General features: G+C 35.2%; 1 long non-coding RNA gene across 4 annotated transcripts; it reads right to left on the bottom strand.

Annotated features, from left to right (window-relative positions):
• On the bottom strand, positions 1534 to 13169 carry LOC109830189. 4 transcript variants are annotated; one of them, XR_002244221.1, is made up of 4 exons: positions 12767 to 13169; positions 8207 to 8292; positions 2157 to 2272; positions 1534 to 2077 (listed from the first exon to the last, which is right to left on the bottom strand). It is a non-coding gene; the product is annotated as an uncharacterized LOC109830189 (long non-coding RNA). The 4 variants fall into 4 exon arrangements; XR_002244222.1 differs by lacking the exon at positions 12767 to 13169 and adding an exon at positions 8380 to 10411; XR_002244223.1 differs by lacking the exon at positions 12767 to 13169 and adding an exon at positions 8441 to 10411.

Genomic DNA, 18385 nt, shown 5'->3' with positions numbered 1-18385 from the left:
AATGTTCGTATGTCTAGTTTTTCGAATTCGAACTCGAATACTTGATATTTGAGATAAATATTCACGAATGCTTATCGAATATCAAAGTATATTTAATCAAAGTATATGTATTCCGCTAAAGAATTTGATTTTTAAATAGTATTAAAATTCATAAACAAAAATTATTCCTTTATAATATATGATATATATGTATTCAAATCAAAATTTTAATTAGATAACCGATTTAAAATTATTTAAGTCTTAAAATCAATATATAAAACTTAAGTAGATATGGTAAGGGAGTTAAAAATATGACATCATTGTGCAATAATATATGTGATCAAATTTTAAACGAATATTTAATAGACAAACGAATCGAATATTCATCTGGTTAAATTCTATACGTTAATAAACTCGAAGACTAGAAAATATTTGTTTAGTGATAAATAAACTACCGAATCGAATATGATCGGATAGTTATTCGAACAATTATCAAACCATTTATTATTTATTAATTATCCGGTTCATTTCCGGCCCTGCTGCCAACTAAGCGATAAAATCAACTGCTTTTTCTCCGCATTATTATATTTCTAATTATTGCCCCCATATGATTTTCTTGGGCCGGCCGGGTGACTCTTATACAATCATCTTGTTCCTCTCCTCCCCTTCCTCTGCCCCAAAATTCAATCCTCTGTAGCCCACTGATTACGTTCAACCCCAGCTTCGAGCCGGCTCGATCCGACCGTAAATGTAGATGAAGTTGTGATTGAATTCAAGGTCTGGTCTCTGTGGCGGCGATCTCGTCCACTGAGACGAAGATGAAGCGTCGTGGCGATTAAGCGTTGGAAGACATGCAGCTTCCATGGTTGAAATTAAAGGATTAATTTTCGGGTTCTTTTTTTTTTAGGATGAGAGCAAATTTGCTACTATTATTTATTTTGACTAGACATGGATGAAGCAATGGAGACTGATGATGTTTTTGGGTTATTATGATGGCAATGGAGGCTGAGGATGATGTTTTTGGGTTACTTTGATGGCTATTGGATTTGGTCATTTGTTCAAAGAAAGATTTTTTTTTTTATATAGAAAAATATTGGAGAAACTTATATATGCTCCTGTATGTAATTTTTGTACATACCATTTCTATAGTAATTTTATAATTTCTATATAGAAATGTTAGAAATGTTGGAGAAACTTATATGAAATTTTTCATAATTTTTATATTGAAAAAAAAATTATATGAAGATCGAAATCTCTACATCAATAAAAATGGTATGTATATTAATCATGGAAGAAACAATGGTTGCTCATATGCTTGTAACTACGTGTGTGTCCTTACGAATATGCAATCATCCACTCCTAAGTAAGAAAATAGATGTTTTTGACTACATCCCCCCAAATCTATCATATTTGCAAATTTACATCCACAGCCATGCACGTTGGTTTAAAATATCCATCAAAGGTTAATTTCCCAGAAGGCCAGAATATCCTTCTTGTTTCTATTAAATTTTAAATAAAACTTCAGATTGACTAGATTTCTGCTGAGTGGTCTACTACGGTTAATCATGATGGTTAAGATTAAAGTTCCCAAAGGAGAAGACCTATGTATATAAATTGCCTCTCCCCCATTGAAACAAAGAACTTCGTAAGTCGTGACAATTAGAAGCAACTTCAAGAGGAGGGGTCCTGTGAAATATCATTCTATGTATCTTCCTCATCACATAGAATTCAGACATCTTATGAATGTGGAGTCCGTTTACAGGAGAGCTCACCATTCCAAAAGAGTAACTTCCATCGATCGATTAGCAGCAGCAAGACAACATCTGCAAACTCCACAGCATCAATTAATATACCGTTTATAAGACTGGTGGGGCATTCCACAAACTTTTACTCTTCTTTGCTTCCCTACAAACGCAAATGTTCAGCATCCATTAAACATCTCTTTCCCTCGTTTCAAAGCCCATAAACGCGGCACTTCGTGTCGACATATCAACATGAACTAACATCAACCATGGTGATCTGGCCTCGAACCTCAGATATGTTTTGCTTAGCATAGTCCTTTAGAAGCGATTTTATCACAAGAGATCTCCCGGCCCACCTGTAACCCAGGGATGTTGCCATTCAAAAGTTAAGGAATTATACAAATTCTCAAAGATGTCAACCAAAAGAGAGTGTACCTTTTGAGGTCTCCACACCAAAACAGCATAAGAAGCAGGCTCCCCGGTCCAAGTGTGACTACATCCCCCCAAGTGTGACTACATCCCCAACAGCATATTGAAAGGGAGAGCGAAATCTGGATTTTTTGCCCCCAACAGCCATTTAAAATTTCACGATGTTAACAGCGAGGGGTATTTTAAATCAAAGTGTAATTTGCCTGGGGGTAAATTGTTGGAAATTTATCAAATAATTAAGATTATAGCATGCAGATAAATCCGAAAAAATAAACAATTAAAACTGGCCTGATCGGGAGCAGTCGTGTATTCACTGCCCTAGAAGATTGAGAACTCGCCTATCGCCCTGACAGATAGTTCCCTCCCCCCTAGCGGTAAAAGCCCCCGGAAATGGCCGGACTCTGCACTCGAGCGAGAGTGCAGAGCTTCAGCTCAGATGAAGGAAGTTGCCCATAAAATAAAACTAAGATGTAGATAAAAATAATATGTAGGGGAGAGAAGAAAAACAAGAGAAACTTGTTGTATATTTTTTCTTATCATTTTGAGCTCAACATACGGATATATATATATAGGGTTGGAAAAGACGTTACAAAACCCGTAATTAATTCCGTAACATTCGTCATAAATTTTGTAACGTTCCCCATAATTATATAATCGTTACACAAATTTTTAATTGCTAATAAAAACATGTTTTAATTATAAAATTTTTTATTACTATTCATGAAGGCAAAATTGTCTTTTCTTAACAAAATATCGAACAGTCCCCCCCAAAAGACAATATTGACTGAAGACTCAGAAATCAATAAATAAATCAAGAAATCATAAAACAAATATAGGTTGGGCAACCTTTCGTATCGTGAATTCGGGAGAGGTAGCTTCCGGCTTTGAACCTTTCCTTAGTGAGTTCATCGCCACCTGAGGGACATAATGGACTAGGCCTTGAATTAGGCCCCTTTAATCAGGTATTGATGAAAACACACACAATACGCTTCATCTATTAAGCAAAGCGGGTTGAGCGTTAAAGGCCATGCTCACAATAAACCGACTCATGAGAGTTTCTAGGGGTTTGCCCAGCCCCCCTAATCGCGGCCATCACGGTTCCTCTCACGTAGGTAAGTCCTCGAAGGGTACTACAGCTGTTTATTTAATACCCCCCATAATACACACGTTGGACTTATTAAGAGTAAAACTCAGCCTAGCCAGCTGTATCATAAGAGCATCGTCATCATAGAGAAGGGGTAGTAGCAAATGCTACATAATGATATATAAATATATCTATGTCGATGCTCCACACGAGTGTCACTAGTCCAGCTTGTTTCTACCACATTGAACCAACATTAGGACTATGTCTCCAAATAAGGGTTGGGTTGTCGCTGTCAGTGACCTCATCTATGGGCTTAACCCCATCTCCCTCGATGAATCCAGAACCACACTCCTCGATAATCCCTTAGTCAAATGATCAACAAGATTCTTTTCACAGACTTTACAAAGTCTAGAATCACAACTTTGCCTAGCAGGCGTTGTATTTATTTATCAAATTCTTATTTTGTAATTAGTCCATCATATTGTTTGAAATTGATATTAGGTCATGATCTATGATCATAAAAGATCATAGTCCATGTCTGAAGATGTAAACACATAGTGTTTGTGCAGATTGACCTTAATATCTGAACATTTCAAACTAATGTGGAACTAAAAATTCTGCAATTATGCATATGCACATACATGAATGAAATTAATAATAGATACATGCAGAGCATACAAGAGAACAATATATTTCATACTTCATAATTTATATGCATAAAAAAATTATTAAAATTCTTCGATTATAAGAGGTTACAAATTGGTTGCCTACAAAGGAGACCTTCCAAAATTTAAATCGGTTGCCTACAAATAAGACCTTCCAAATTTAAATTGGTTGTCTACAAATGAGACCTTCCAAATTTAAATTGGTTGTCTGCAAAAGAGACCTTTCAAATTTATGTTTACATTTTCTAGTACCACCTCTTATACAAATAAAAATAATAATAATATTTGTAAATACGTGCTTTAAATTTTACAAGTGCATTCTTGCAAAAAACCTTGTAATTAATCATGTAACAAATGCAAGTTATCTAAAAGGACATATGAACATTTATTAATGCAAGTTATCTAAAAGGACATATGAACATTTATTACAATATCCATCATAACGCAATAAATAAAAAAAACTTTACATTTGAAGATTTGAAATATAATCCACCATATAAAATAGAAATTTTAAAAGATGCACCTCTTTGATTTGGTTCGCTCATATATTGATCATTTATCATTAGGCAATATATGATGCAAGAAACGTAATTAAATAAATGCATATAAATTTTCACATAATTCCGGTCCTCTTATTCCAAACCAAAAACTCCTAAAGTGAAAAGATTAAAGTTTTGCCCGGGTAGTTAGCCAGGTAAGGATAGTAATAGAGGTTGATCAAAGATTAATTAAGTACCTCGTTCCTTGCAGAGTGTGTTACGCAACCCCTAAACCTTGCCTTAGACACCAACTAATCCAAGAAAACTTGAATCAGTTGACTCAATGAGTTTTTGTTCCTTAACAGTATATGGAAACTTTAAAATATTTCCTATTGATGTTCGAACCTCATCATTTTCATGTCTTGAGAGTAAAAACTCATCTGCTGCAGACAACAGCTACTTAAGTTGCTGAACAAATCTGCATTCACTTTTACCACCTTCTGTACTAAGCTTATAGAAGGCACCATATTGATAGCTTAAATAAATGAAGGCATTAAACCACGAAAAATTTTAAATACTTCAAAGCATATACATATCCAGATTTTGTTCACTTGTCAAAACCATGTATATGAAATTTTCAAGGATAAATATGTATACTGCTGCAAATTTATAGCATGTTTCAAATGCGTGCTTATCCACTAGCACAAGGGAAAGTTTTATTCACATACAAGAGAAAGGAAACTAGACATGATCTATCACTTAAGGTGTTCATGATTAGAAATGACACATTACTTACGGATATATAGCTAAGGAAGTTCAAAGGACATAACATCATCATAGTTGATGACAAAGGCAAGCTAGTCATAAATCATTAGAGATATAGTTGTGCAGGACCAATCAAGCACACATTGCAGTTCATAAAGGAATGGTAAAGCACGATTAACCACAGTAATTACTAGATTAATTACTAGTTAAGAACAATTAATAGTAATTACAGTAACAAATTAATTTTAGCAATTAACCATAGTGATTAAAACAGATGAACAGAAAAAAACTGTAATCTCGAATTAATTTTTTGATGAATAGTAACAAAAAATATTTTGATTTTTTTTAACAACAATAATATTAAACAAATAATTAAAGCAATAAGATATTTTGGTGAACAGTAACTGAATTCTTTTTATGAACAGTAACGTTTTTTTTAAATAACTGTTTTTTCGAATTTTAATCAACAACTAATTAATCCTATGAACATTTATATCTCGGATGAACAGTAACTGCTTTGGATGAACAGTAACTATTTTTTTATAGCAATTAACTAATAGTATTAATTACTAGTTATGCCAACAAATAATGAAAGCAATTAGATTAGAAGAACAATAATAAAATTGCTTAATAAACAGAAAATTCCCGAGTGAACAGTAACCATCGGTGAACAGTAACAAAATTTTCCTTTTTTAAATATTATTTTAATTGCAACTAAATTAAATTATTAGTTAACAAATAAACAAGAGCAAGTAAAGCAAATTACAACAAATTAACTATTATTAATTTTCTCTTTTTTTTAAACAGAAAGATATATATATTTTTTCCTAGATGAACAATACTTTTTAATATAATTTTTCCGGATTAAAAGCAAAAGCTATAAACTTCTCAATCTTCTAGATTGTTGGAAATTTATCAAATAATTAAGATTATAGCATGCAGATAAATCCGAAAAAATAAACAATTAAAACTGGCCTGATCGGGAGCAGTCGTGTATTCACTGCCCTAGAAGATTGAGAACCCGCCTATCGTCCTGACGCAGATGGTTCCCTCCCCCTAACGGTAAAAGCACCCGGAAACGGCCGACCTCTGCACTCGGGCGAGAGTGCAGAGCTTCAGCTCAGATGAAGGAAGTTGCCCATAAAATAAAACTAAGATGTAGAAGAAAATAATATGTAGGGGAGAGAAGAAAAACAAGGGAAACTTGTTGTATATTTTTTCTTATCATTTTGAGCTCAACATACGGATATATATAGGGTTGGAAAAGACGTTACAAAACCCGTAATTAATTCCGTAACGTTCGTCATAAATTTTGTAACATTCCCCATAATTATATAGCCGTTACACATATTTTTAATTGCTAATAAAAACATGTTTTAATTATAAAAAATTTTATTACTATCCATGAAGGCAAAATTGTCTTTTCTTAACAAAATATCTAACATAAATAAGCAAATATATCTGAATTTGGAAGGAAATTTTGCAAATATAGCAGCTTTGGGAGCACATGGCCATACCTAAATGTACAAAGTGGTAATCAGAAAGGCAGTAAATGGGTACCAATGCAATAACTAACTAGACATAGCAATTAGAAATTTCTTCATCTTCTCCCTTGGATCGCTTCATCCTGGATCGCGATCATAATGGCGAGATTTTTCATTTATTGCATTCTATGGATCAAGCGGTTCATCATCCCCTGATGCCTTCTTTTGCAGTTTTATGCATGCACTATAAGCATGAATGAGCTTCAACATAAACCCAATTATAGCTAGTAGGCCGCATTCTACCTTTCCTTACTGAAGAATGGACAAATAATTGAACATGCATGGTGCCCACTCATGCCACCTGACCCCAGCCCTAAGCATCCAATTTTGGAAGTTTACGCGCTTTTCTCGTTATCAATATAACGAAGCCTACCAACGAGGATCTCTACCCAAGATTATCATCAGTAAAGACCAGTGGGATAAGAGCGTCTTATTAGAAAATGAACAAGGCCTTTCTCTGACCATACAGGATCTTATTGCAGACAGCCTTCACAAAAGCTGAGGGATCTCAGTAATACAAGATTTTTAGAACCCAAACTTGAGACTGAAGAAGATAGGATAATTTCCTACAGTGCTAAAATCGATATGGCCACGAAAATGGTGAAAAATGATACGATTAAAGCAAAGGAAGATGAGCAACTCTCAAGGCAAATATATATTTCTCAAAAATATATATGAAAACCAAGAAACAGCAAAAGAGAAGTTCTAGGAATATGAAATCTTCAAATGTTTTCTGCGAACTGCCTCTACCAAAAGCTCAATTCAAAATTTCACAAGAGCTACAGCAAAAGAGAAGTTCTAGGAATACCTAACTCTGAGCTCGAAACATGAAAACAACAATTCTTAGCCCATTATACATATGTGACTTCGTAGAAGCTCTCCAACAGCCATTTTTGACACACATAATAAAACTGTAGAAATCATTCAAAAAACTAGTCTTGTTGGTTAACTCCAAAAAGAAACCTAAATCAAGGAGCTCCTAGCATCCCATTATGACCTAGAACTAATCGATGTAGGTGTTCCTAATTCTGAACTTCAAAATACAATCTGGAAGGGAGCAATGTTATAATGATGTTATTGTAAATAGTTTCATATGGACTTGCAAATTAACATGGCAACTGAACTATCAAAGAAATCTCTGGCTGCCCACATTTACCTCCATTCAAGTTGTTCCACGATTCCAACTAATTATGTGCAAAGATTTGACTTTTAGTTGGAGTTTTGATGCAAGAAAATAATTTTGAAAGATTTCTCACGTTAATAAACCAGAGGGGGAACTTAAGGTTGATGATGAGATACAATTTTTTTGCAAACATATGTTTCTCATATAAAGTCTCTAATTCATGAATGTCACTCGTTGGAGATTTTATATGAATGTTATAACTGGCCTCATATATGAAACAGCTTTCCTAATAATCCCATTACCAATTCAAACATAATTAGCAATAAAATAAATAATATTTCAGATAGATTTTCATGCTAGTAAGATGATTAAGAAAAATGTACAACAATTGCTCACCTGCCAGGTAAATTGTACCGGTGGCTAATTTTATCAATATCTACATCATGAATCTCTTTTTCGAGGTTGTGGAGCATGCTATCAATCTGAAATGCAGTAAAAACACAAAGATATCACTAAAAGAGGTGAACAAAAGAAGTTAAAATGTACGGACAAATTCAATGGTTCATAACCTCTTTTATAAAAGCAAATTCCAAACTAAAACTTGTAAGCATTGTAAGTGCTAGGGGATACTTGAACCATTTCGAAATACTGCGAACAAGCAGGAGACGCGCCGAGAATTGAAACTTGCCAAGTGCTATTGACTGGCAGCTGGCAGCAGTCCTTTGGAATCCCAATCAAAGCTCTCTGTTCAAGTGCTATCGGAAAGGGGTTTTCGCATTCTCCTGATTATTTTGAAATTCGTCAACCGTTGCCCGCTCTTTCTAGCGCCTATAAAAGGAAGAAATCGAGCTTGCAATTCTATTTCACGCCCAAGCTCTCATTTTGCCCTCAAGAATCCCCAAATTCTAGGGCAAAATAGCATCGCTGTAAGTCAAATTTTTTGCTCAATCTGTTTCCTTTTTTAAATCGATTTTAGCGATTATCTTGTTTATTTAGCTTCAATTTCTCTGTTATTGATATCGAATGTAGTGCGAATTTCCTTCCCTTTAGGAACTAGGGTTTCATAGCTGGATGTAACTGATTGAACTTCTTCTGTGCTACATGATCTTTTACTATTTTAGTTCTTTCGGCAGAATTTGTAATGATCTTGTTCATTGCTTGGTGATATTTGATGATTTGCTTTTTTCTTGATGATCCTATCGTCTAATTTCGTAGATGTATGCTTTTCTATTAACTCTTCTGTTAATGATATTAAGTTCTTGCTATTAATGATACTAAATTCTTGCTGTGATACTAAGTTCTTGTTGTTAATGATGTCATGATCAATATCTTCTAATTTCGTAGATGCATACTTTTCAATGAACTCTTCTGTTAATGATACTGAGTTCTTGTTGCGATGGATGCTGAATGATTATCTATGACCATGATATTATAGATCGTTGTGAGTGATGGTGAATGATTCTTTGTTATCGTGATCGTCTAATTCGCTATTGATCGATCATCTCTTTTTAGGCTAATCTTTACCTCCCAGAAAATGGCAAATGAGAATGAGGATGCTTTGGCCTATCTTTTTTAGGGTACTTACCAATTCCTTGAATACTTCCATTTTTTCCTTGTCCTGCCCCCTAACTGTTCCCTATAATTTGTGTCAGGTTTTATTTTGTCACTTGTTCTCCTTGTCCCGTCAATGTAAGCAATTTTAATTTTCTGTGTTGAGTTCATTCAGGCAATTATTACTGATCAAACTAACTTTGTTTAACTTATTTAATCCTAGGAGAATCATGTTTCGTATTACTCGTAAAAATGTTGGCCTATATAGCCTTGAAATGTACTTGCTCTCTTTCTTGGTCGCTGCCATCGAACTTATATTTGATATCTTTGATGAAGAAAGGACGCTAGTAATCGTCCTTGGGTGGATTACTTTGTCAGTCACTGCTAGCTATGTTCTCATCTTTATCATATACACTTCGGGCCCCATGCGCATGAGGGTCTCTACTTCTTTCATTTATCTAATACGTCATTCTCTCGATAACAAAGTAGATTGATATATTTTTTGTAGTACAAAACTCTCATATATCTTGCTAGTCAGCTGGTACTTGTTGGGGTGTTCTACGGGGTTTGGGCTATATTCTGGAGTTCAGGTTCGTGCAGATTTATACTTGCTGTCAATGTTGTTGGACCTATGTTGTATATGGACTTCACCAATGAATTGGTATGGTGTTTTATGTTTCTTTCTTTTACTATTATTATTATTATTATTATGTTTTATACTGGTCGATTGGATATGACTATTCGAAAGATTTTCTGAAGGCGTTTTACAACCAACTCATGAACGGAGTTCATTTGTGTCCCTTGGAAACAGTGGTTGTTGGATGGCTTATTCGCTAAGTTCCGACCAATTTCATAAATGACCCTTCATTGTCGAAACACTTGTTAATGCTTGGTTTCTGCAACTGCAATCTCTGCATCTATTTGATAAATCTCTGGTTAGTTTTATCTTCTTGTCAAAGACCTACAGTACAATTACTTTTTCTTGTTGTTATCTGATTTATAAATTAATCTTTGGTAAATCACCGATTTATTCAGTTTCGAGCATCCTACTTGGGTAACTGACAAGTAGGATGCTCGAAACTGAATAAATCAGTGATTTACCAAAGATTAATTTATAAATCAGATAACACCAAGAAAAGTAATTGTATTGCAGAACTTTGACAAGAAGATAAAACTAACCAGAGACTTATCAACTAGATGCATCGATTGCAGTTGCAGAAACCAAGCATAACAAGTGCTTCATGAAATTGGTCGGAACTTAGCGAATAAGCCATCCAACAACCACTGTTTCCAAGGGACACAACAATTTGCAAGATTGACTCGAGCCTCAAATGAACTCCGCTCATGAGTTGGTTGTAAAAAGCCTTTAGAAAATCCTTCAAATAGTCATATCCAATCAACCAGTATAAGACATAATAATAATAATAATAATAGTAAAAGAAAAAAAACATAAAACACCATACTAATTCATTGGTGAAGTCCAGATACAACATAGCTCCAGCAACATTGACAGCAAGTATAAATCTGCACGAACCTGAACTCCAGAATATAACCCAAACCCTGTAGAACACCCCAACAAGTACCAACTGACTAGCAAGATATATTAGAGTTTTGTACTACAAAAAATATATCAAACTATTTTGTTATCGAGAGAATGGCGTATTAGATAAATGAAATAAGTAGAGACCCTCATGCGCATGGGGCCCGAAGTGTATATGATAAAGATGTGAACATAGCTAGCAGTGACCGCCAAGGTAATCCACCCAAGGACGATTACTAGCGTCCTTTCTTCATCAAAGATATCAAATATAAGTTCGATGGCAGCAACCAAGAAAGAGAGCAAGTACATTTCAGGGCTAGCTCGGCCAACATTTTTACTACGAGTAATACGAAACATGATTCTCCTAGGATTAAATAAGTTAAACAAAGTTAGTTTGATCAGTAATAATTGCATGAACGAACTCAACACATAAAATTGAAATTGCTTACATCGGCAGGACAAGGAGAACAAGTGACAAATAAAATCTGACACAAATTATAGGGAACAGTTAGGGGGCAGGACAAGGACAAATCGAAAGTATTCAAGGAATAGGTAAGGACACCAAAAAAGATAGGCCAAAGCATCCTCATTCTCATTTGCCATTTTCTGGGAGATAAAGATTAGCCTAAAAAGAGATGATCAATCAATAGCGAATTAGACGATCATGATAACAAAGAATCATTCAACATCACTCACAGCGATCTATAATATCATGGTCACAGATAATCATTCATCATCCATCGCAGCAAGAACTCAGTATCATTAACAAAAGAGTTCATAGAAAAGTACGCATCTACGAAATTAGAAGATATTGATCATGACATCATTAACAGCAAGAACTTAGTATCACAGCAAGAATTTAGTATCATTAACAGCAAGAACTTAGTATCATTAACAGAAGAGTTAATAGAAAAGCATACATCTATGAAATTAGATGATAGGATCATCACATCAAGAAAAAAGCAAATCATCAAATATCACCAAGCAATGAACAAGATCATAACAAATTCGGCCGAAAGAACTAAAATAGTAAAGATCATGTAGCACAGAAGAAGTTCAATCAGTTACATCCAACTATGAAACCCTAGTTCCTAAAAAGAAGGAAATTCGCACTACATTCGATATCAATAACAGAGAAATTGAAGCTAAATAAACAAGATAATCGCTAAAACCAATTTAAAAAAGGAAACAGATTAAGCAAAAAATTTGACTTACAGCGATGCGATTTTGCCCTAGAATTTGGGGATATTTGAGGGCAAAATGAGAGCTTGGGCGTGAAATAGAATTGCAAGCTCGATTTCTTCCTTTTATAGGCGTTAGAAAGAGTAGGCAACGGCTGTTGACGGATTTTAAAATAATCATGAGAATGCCAAAACCCTTTTCCGGTAGTGCGAGGTCGGACGAGGCTTGGACTCGGACTCGATATCCTGGGATCGCCATAACGAACATAGAGGGTTTGAGTTACAAATTATCTACACAGTGATGTTATTTCAATTTATAGGTACATTCAACCTCATATTACTTCCACAATGATCAGCAAACCCCAGGAATTAGAACACACCACTGCACTCTTTAGTATCGCATTCATCAACACAACAAAAACCGGAAAAAAAAAGTAAAAGAGAAAAAAAGATGAAAGAAAGAAAGAAAACAAGAAAGGGAGGGGAAAAGGGGAAAAAAACTTGAGTATGTCTTTGCAACGGTAAAAAAAACATAAGGGAAAATAGATTATTTTCAAAACGAAAAAAGAAGAAAACAAGAAAACAAGAAGAAAACAAGAAAACATCAGTGCAAAAAAAAAGAGAACAAATTATTGTCAAAACGAAAAAAGAAGAAAAAAAGAAAATAAAAAAACTGAAAAAAACCTGGTCGGTCGGAGGCGGATCCGGAGGCGAAGGAGTCGGCGGCGGTGGGCGGCGTCGTCAGCGTCGTCAGTCGGCGTCGTCGGCGTCCTTAGATCTTCAACTGTCAGCAGATTGGGGTAAGAGTTGAGGAGAGGAGCAAAGCCAACATTGAGGGGAGAAAAACCCTAAAATATTAATGGTGTGTTTGGGAGTTTACTTAGGGAAGGGAAGGAAGGGGAAGGAAGGGGAATTTTTCCCCTTCCTTCCCTTCCCCTCCATTACACCCCAATTTGGGGTGTAAGAATTTGGACCAAATTTCCCCTCCATTCCCCTCCTCTACCCTCCAAAATAAAACTCCCAAACAAGGTTAAAATGAAATTTCCCTTCCCTTCCCTTCCCTTCCCCCTCTCTACCCTCCATCCAAACAGGCTATAAGGGTTTGTTAAAGAAGAGACCCGAAACCCGCTTGAACACCCGAACCAAAAATCATTCAGTCGCTAAACCCACTTGAACACCCGAACCCCAAACCCATTCAGTCGCTAAACAAGGGGTCCAACTATTTACACTCTCAAACAGTAACTTTGGGGGTGTAAATGGACTAAATTGCCCTTCTCTATGTGGGTAATTAATTGCTCTGTCTTTGTGGGTAATTAATTGTTCAGTTCCATGGGTCCATCAATGCACAATTAATTGCTATCTTTTTTCGTGTCCGGTTTTTCGAATAAAAGACAGCAATCAATACACAATTAATTGCTGCTTCTCTGTTTTTTTTTCGAATTAAAATGTTGTTTAACGAATGATGTTTTTCGAAGGAGAACATCATCGCGTCAAACGACATTTTAATGATATTTTTTAAGTGTTATTAAAAAAATCATTGAAGTGTTATAAAAAAAATTAATCCATTATAATCCGTGGGTCATAAAAAATCATTGAAGTGTTATTAAAAAAATTAATTTTTTTTAGAACATATATAAATGTTGGTTTAATTTTAATATAATTTGAATTTTTAAAATCGTTAATAAAATTTGTTGAAGTGTTTGAAATGTTTGAAGTGTTAGTCTATAATGAAGGATAATAATAAAATTTATTAGAAAATCAAAGTATTAATCTACTCAACGAAATACATCAATTGTTTTTTCGATCCTAATTAATTGTTCTTTCTTCTTCTTGTTGCTGCTCGACGTTCTCCATCTTCATTGTGGAGACGGTTAAAGTGACCGATCGAGAATGCAAATTGTGCATCTAAACCATCTGCAGATTTGTCGTGATGGTCGTTCCAGTAAAATGCTATGGGTGGTACCGGATGATCCCCTGGTTTCATATGCAACTGGAAAAAAATGTACAAATATTGAAGTTATATTCTTATATAAAAAATTAAAGTTAAAATTCAACTTGTTTATATGATCGTCGACTAGTGTAATTTTCTTACCAAAATCCAATGATCATTGCTAAGATGTCCGCACACCACCTTTCGGGTTGGAGGTCCTTGTGTTTCATCTAATATCGCTGGCAAACAAGTATTTCCTCCATGTTCACTGAATGTTATGAAAACAACATTAAATGTTGTTGCAATTACGTGACCGCAATCCGGTACCGCCATCCAGTAATCATCATCCGCTGGTCCATGGTAGTGAGCAATCGATTGGATGAGATTAGTCACATTAGAACTCCTCGCACTCCTCCCACCTAAGATTCGAGCGTACAAGGCGCTTCTATTCTGTAGATCTGCTACTAAGTCTTGTCTAACTTTAACCCAATCATCTTCTGTTCCGTAAATTGCTAGAGCCACCGCTCTAAATCCACAATTTCCCGCTACATCTGTGCATTGATCTATGTATTTTCTAATGTAGGGCGGGAATTTTCTCTCAAATACAAAATTCTTAAAGATGAATGTGGTGCCTTTGGAAGAAGGGGTTGACATTGGAGGCCTTGAGCACGATGTATTTGGAGAAGATGGTGATACTGGTGGCCCCGTACGTTGGGATGTGCTCATTGGACTCCCCTGTGATGCAGAGATAGAAGCAACACGTCCAGGGCCCTTTACAAATGCATAGGTTGACAATGTTAAATTGAGAATAATAAATTAGTAACTAATATAAATCATAATTTTCAAATATAGAAATTCATAAGTTATGTAGTATTACCTTTTTGTTTGGAGACTTTTTAAATCCGTACTGTTTCACAACCCTCTCCCACGCCGAAGGTACACGGAGACTAGAGAGCTTTTTACCCTTGGTTTTCTTTTTAGCAGTAGGAGGTGCAGTAATATCAGGGACTTCTTCGAACAACGCCCTCCTCACTGGATTTGGTGGAGCCGGGGATCCATCCGCGGCATCAATAGGAAATATTGGAAACTGGATATCTAACTTTTTCCAATAATCATGTATTTGATCCAACGAAATGCTATACCCATTTATGATGTAGTACTGAAGCTCATGTGCGCACGGTAGACCATGAGTTCTCCTTAGGTAGCAACCACACGTTGTTGGATCCTGACCCATTTCTTGTAAAACTTGCATTTCTTTCCTTATGAGGCCGAATGCTTTAAACGTGATTGATCTGTTCAGATTAACAAACAACGTATCTCCAAGGGTGTCTGTGTTGGATTTAGTAGCGTTAACTCTCGCTACTTTCTTAATCTCACAGATTTGGCCTTCCATCACCTTGTGAAGTTTCTCCAGTACGATATCAAATGGGTACCGACCACCATCTAAATGTCGTTTGACGCGATGATGTTCTCCTTCGACCCTGCATTACCAATTGAACTTGAATATTAATTATTAATGTTGACTACATGTAACGATTATTTAGTCACGTAAATCTCACAAGGCTTACCTATTTGTTGTGTAGCTTCCGAAGTGAAAATAATGGTCGATGTAAGCTGACAGGATTTTTTGGGAATGCGGACTAATCCATGTGTCAATGCAGTAGTTCAGCAATGCTCCCCAACTCGAGTAATGTGCTGCCAGACGTCCCCATCTATCATTAAAGTCATCTATGGTCGGTGCACTTATCGCCCAATTCCAACGAAATTTAAATCCTTCTGCCGCCTCTTTTAAAAAACCAGGTTGCTGCAGTGCTCGTTGTAGCACGCATTGCTCAATGTGACGGCGACACAAATGATGTCTGGATTCCGGGAAAACATACTCGACAGCATGCATCAAGGCGTAATCTCAGTCTGTTACAATGACATTAGGTGTCACTTGGCTAACGAACAAAGTACGGATAAACTGTAACACAAACCTGCAAAATAATATAACATTAATAATTTTAAATTTAAACGTAGGACAAAATAACTGTACTAAATAATTGTCAATTGTAATTTATAACAACAAATTAACATAATAACAATATTAATGACAATAGTAACACAAACCTGCAAAATAATATAACATTAATAATTTTAAATTTAAACGTAGGACAAAATAACTGTACTAAATAATTGTCAATTGTAATTTATAACAACAAATTAACATAATAACAATATTAATGACAATACTACAATAACAATGTTAATAACAATAATAATACTATAATAAGTCCTAATTAAACAATATAATAATTTTTTTAACAGTAACAACTCCTAATAATACTATAATAAGTTCTAATTAAACAATATAACAATAAAAAAATATCAATATAATAATGTTCATAAAAATAATAACTCCTAATTAAACAATACTAATAATGTTCAATAAAATAATAACTCGTAATTAAACAATTCTAATAATGTTCATAAAATTAATAACTCCTCCTAATTAAACAATTCTAATAATGTTCATAAAAATATTAACTCCTCCTAATTCAACAATTCTAATAATGTTCATAAAAATAATAACTCCTAATTAAACAATATTAATAATGTTCCAATAAAAATAATAACTCCTAATTCAACAATTCTAATAATGTTCATAAAAATAATAACTCCTCCTAATTAAACAATTCTAATAATGTTCATAAAAATAATAACTCCTAATTAAACAATACTAATAATGTTCATATAAAAATAATAACTCCTAATTTATTCAATTTAACAGACTTCCGGATATGCATTCACCATCACAAAAGAAGCCGGGTGGCAGAAAACAATATCTCCAAGTTCGGAAGATTCATCAGCAGTCCGAACGTCGTACATGTAGTTCAATTGCCTGAGTAAATGGATGAAATTATTCATCGGGGTCCGACCTTCTCTTTTCTGGGCACGCACCTTACTGACAGCATTGTAAACTTGTACACGATTTGTTCTCCGGATCAGCCCTTTTCATGGACGCCAACATATTACTCGGGCTTAAATTAAAATTCTCTTGCTCCCTAATAACTTCAAGTTGAATAGGGGATATTTTACCTAAACGAGATCCCACAGCATGAGACGGGAATGGATGGTTGTGTCTCCCCTCCCGGACTTCAAAGTACCAGCGCCCTCCAGGGTACTCCATTCCGTCCAACCAAAATGGACAATTATTTTTTGTCGTTTTAGTGGACCTAGTTCCAGTAACCTTTTTTGGTCTGTATCCGCCACCTTGGCTACATAAATATCGAACTTTGGGCCGTCGGCCGTCTTTTCCCTTCGAATCACGAATTGCCAAAGTAACGTTCCTCAAGCCAGCAACATATCTTACATGAGCATCCATGTCCTCTCTACTAGCAAAACCTCCTTCCGGATTACCGAAATCGGTTGAAATGTCTTCAAACTCTACATATGAACTATGATCCTGGAATGGATCACTTTGTGTTTCGTCGATGACGAATTCAACTTCATCAAGATTTATGGAGTTGTAATCTCCAGAATTCATATTGTTTCTGATTGTAATTGTAAGTGATTGAGTTGTGAGTGTTTGAGTTGTGATTGTGATTTGAAAAACTTAAACTGTTGGCTTTTTTATAGGTAAAAATCTAAGGGGTCAAAATCAATTTTGACATTCTGAGTGCTCAAATCAAATTAGTAAAAAATTCTGAGTGGTGTAATTTATTTTTGAAAAAAACGATTTTATGTAATTTGTGTAAATTGTATTGGAAATGAAAATTGTTATAAAAATTCGAAATCGGAATTCGAAGCCAACCGGACACCATAAAATCGATTTGACCACATTTTCAACAATTTTTCTACCGTTTTCACCACCAGAAATTTTTTTCGGCAGTGCTGCTACGAAGATTTTTAAGCACACACAAAATTACATTAATTTAATGCACACACAGCCGAAAATTTTAATGTGGGAGGGGAAAATTTTTTCGAAGCCAATCGGATACTTTGAACACACCAATTTAATGCTCACACAAAATGAAAAATTTATTGCACTACCGTTTTCACCACCGGAAAATTTTTTCGGCAGTGCTGCTACGGAGATTTTTATGCACACACAAAATTACATTAATTTAATGCACACACAGCCGAAAAATTTAATGTGGGAGGGGGAAATTTTTTCGAAGCCAACCGGATACTTTGAACACACCAATTTAATGTTCACACAAAAGGAAAAATTTATTGCACACACAAAAGGGCATTTTCGGCAATCCCACTCCCAAAGTTACTGTTTGGGAGTGGATATAGCAAACGTTCTAAACAAGGCGACTCAAGGCGGTGCGCCCAACGCGATTTCCAGGCGCCCACGAGGCACGCCCCAGGCGCGCGCCTCGCTGCCC

The sequence above is a fragment of the Asparagus officinalis genome, chromosome 2 (genome assembly GCF_001876935.1).
Source record: "Asparagus officinalis chromosome 2, Aspof.V1, whole genome shotgun sequence".
Classification (NCBI taxonomy): domain Eukaryota; kingdom Viridiplantae; phylum Streptophyta; class Magnoliopsida; order Asparagales; family Asparagaceae; genus Asparagus; species Asparagus officinalis.
This window is presented reverse-complemented; position numbering and strand designations above follow the sequence as displayed.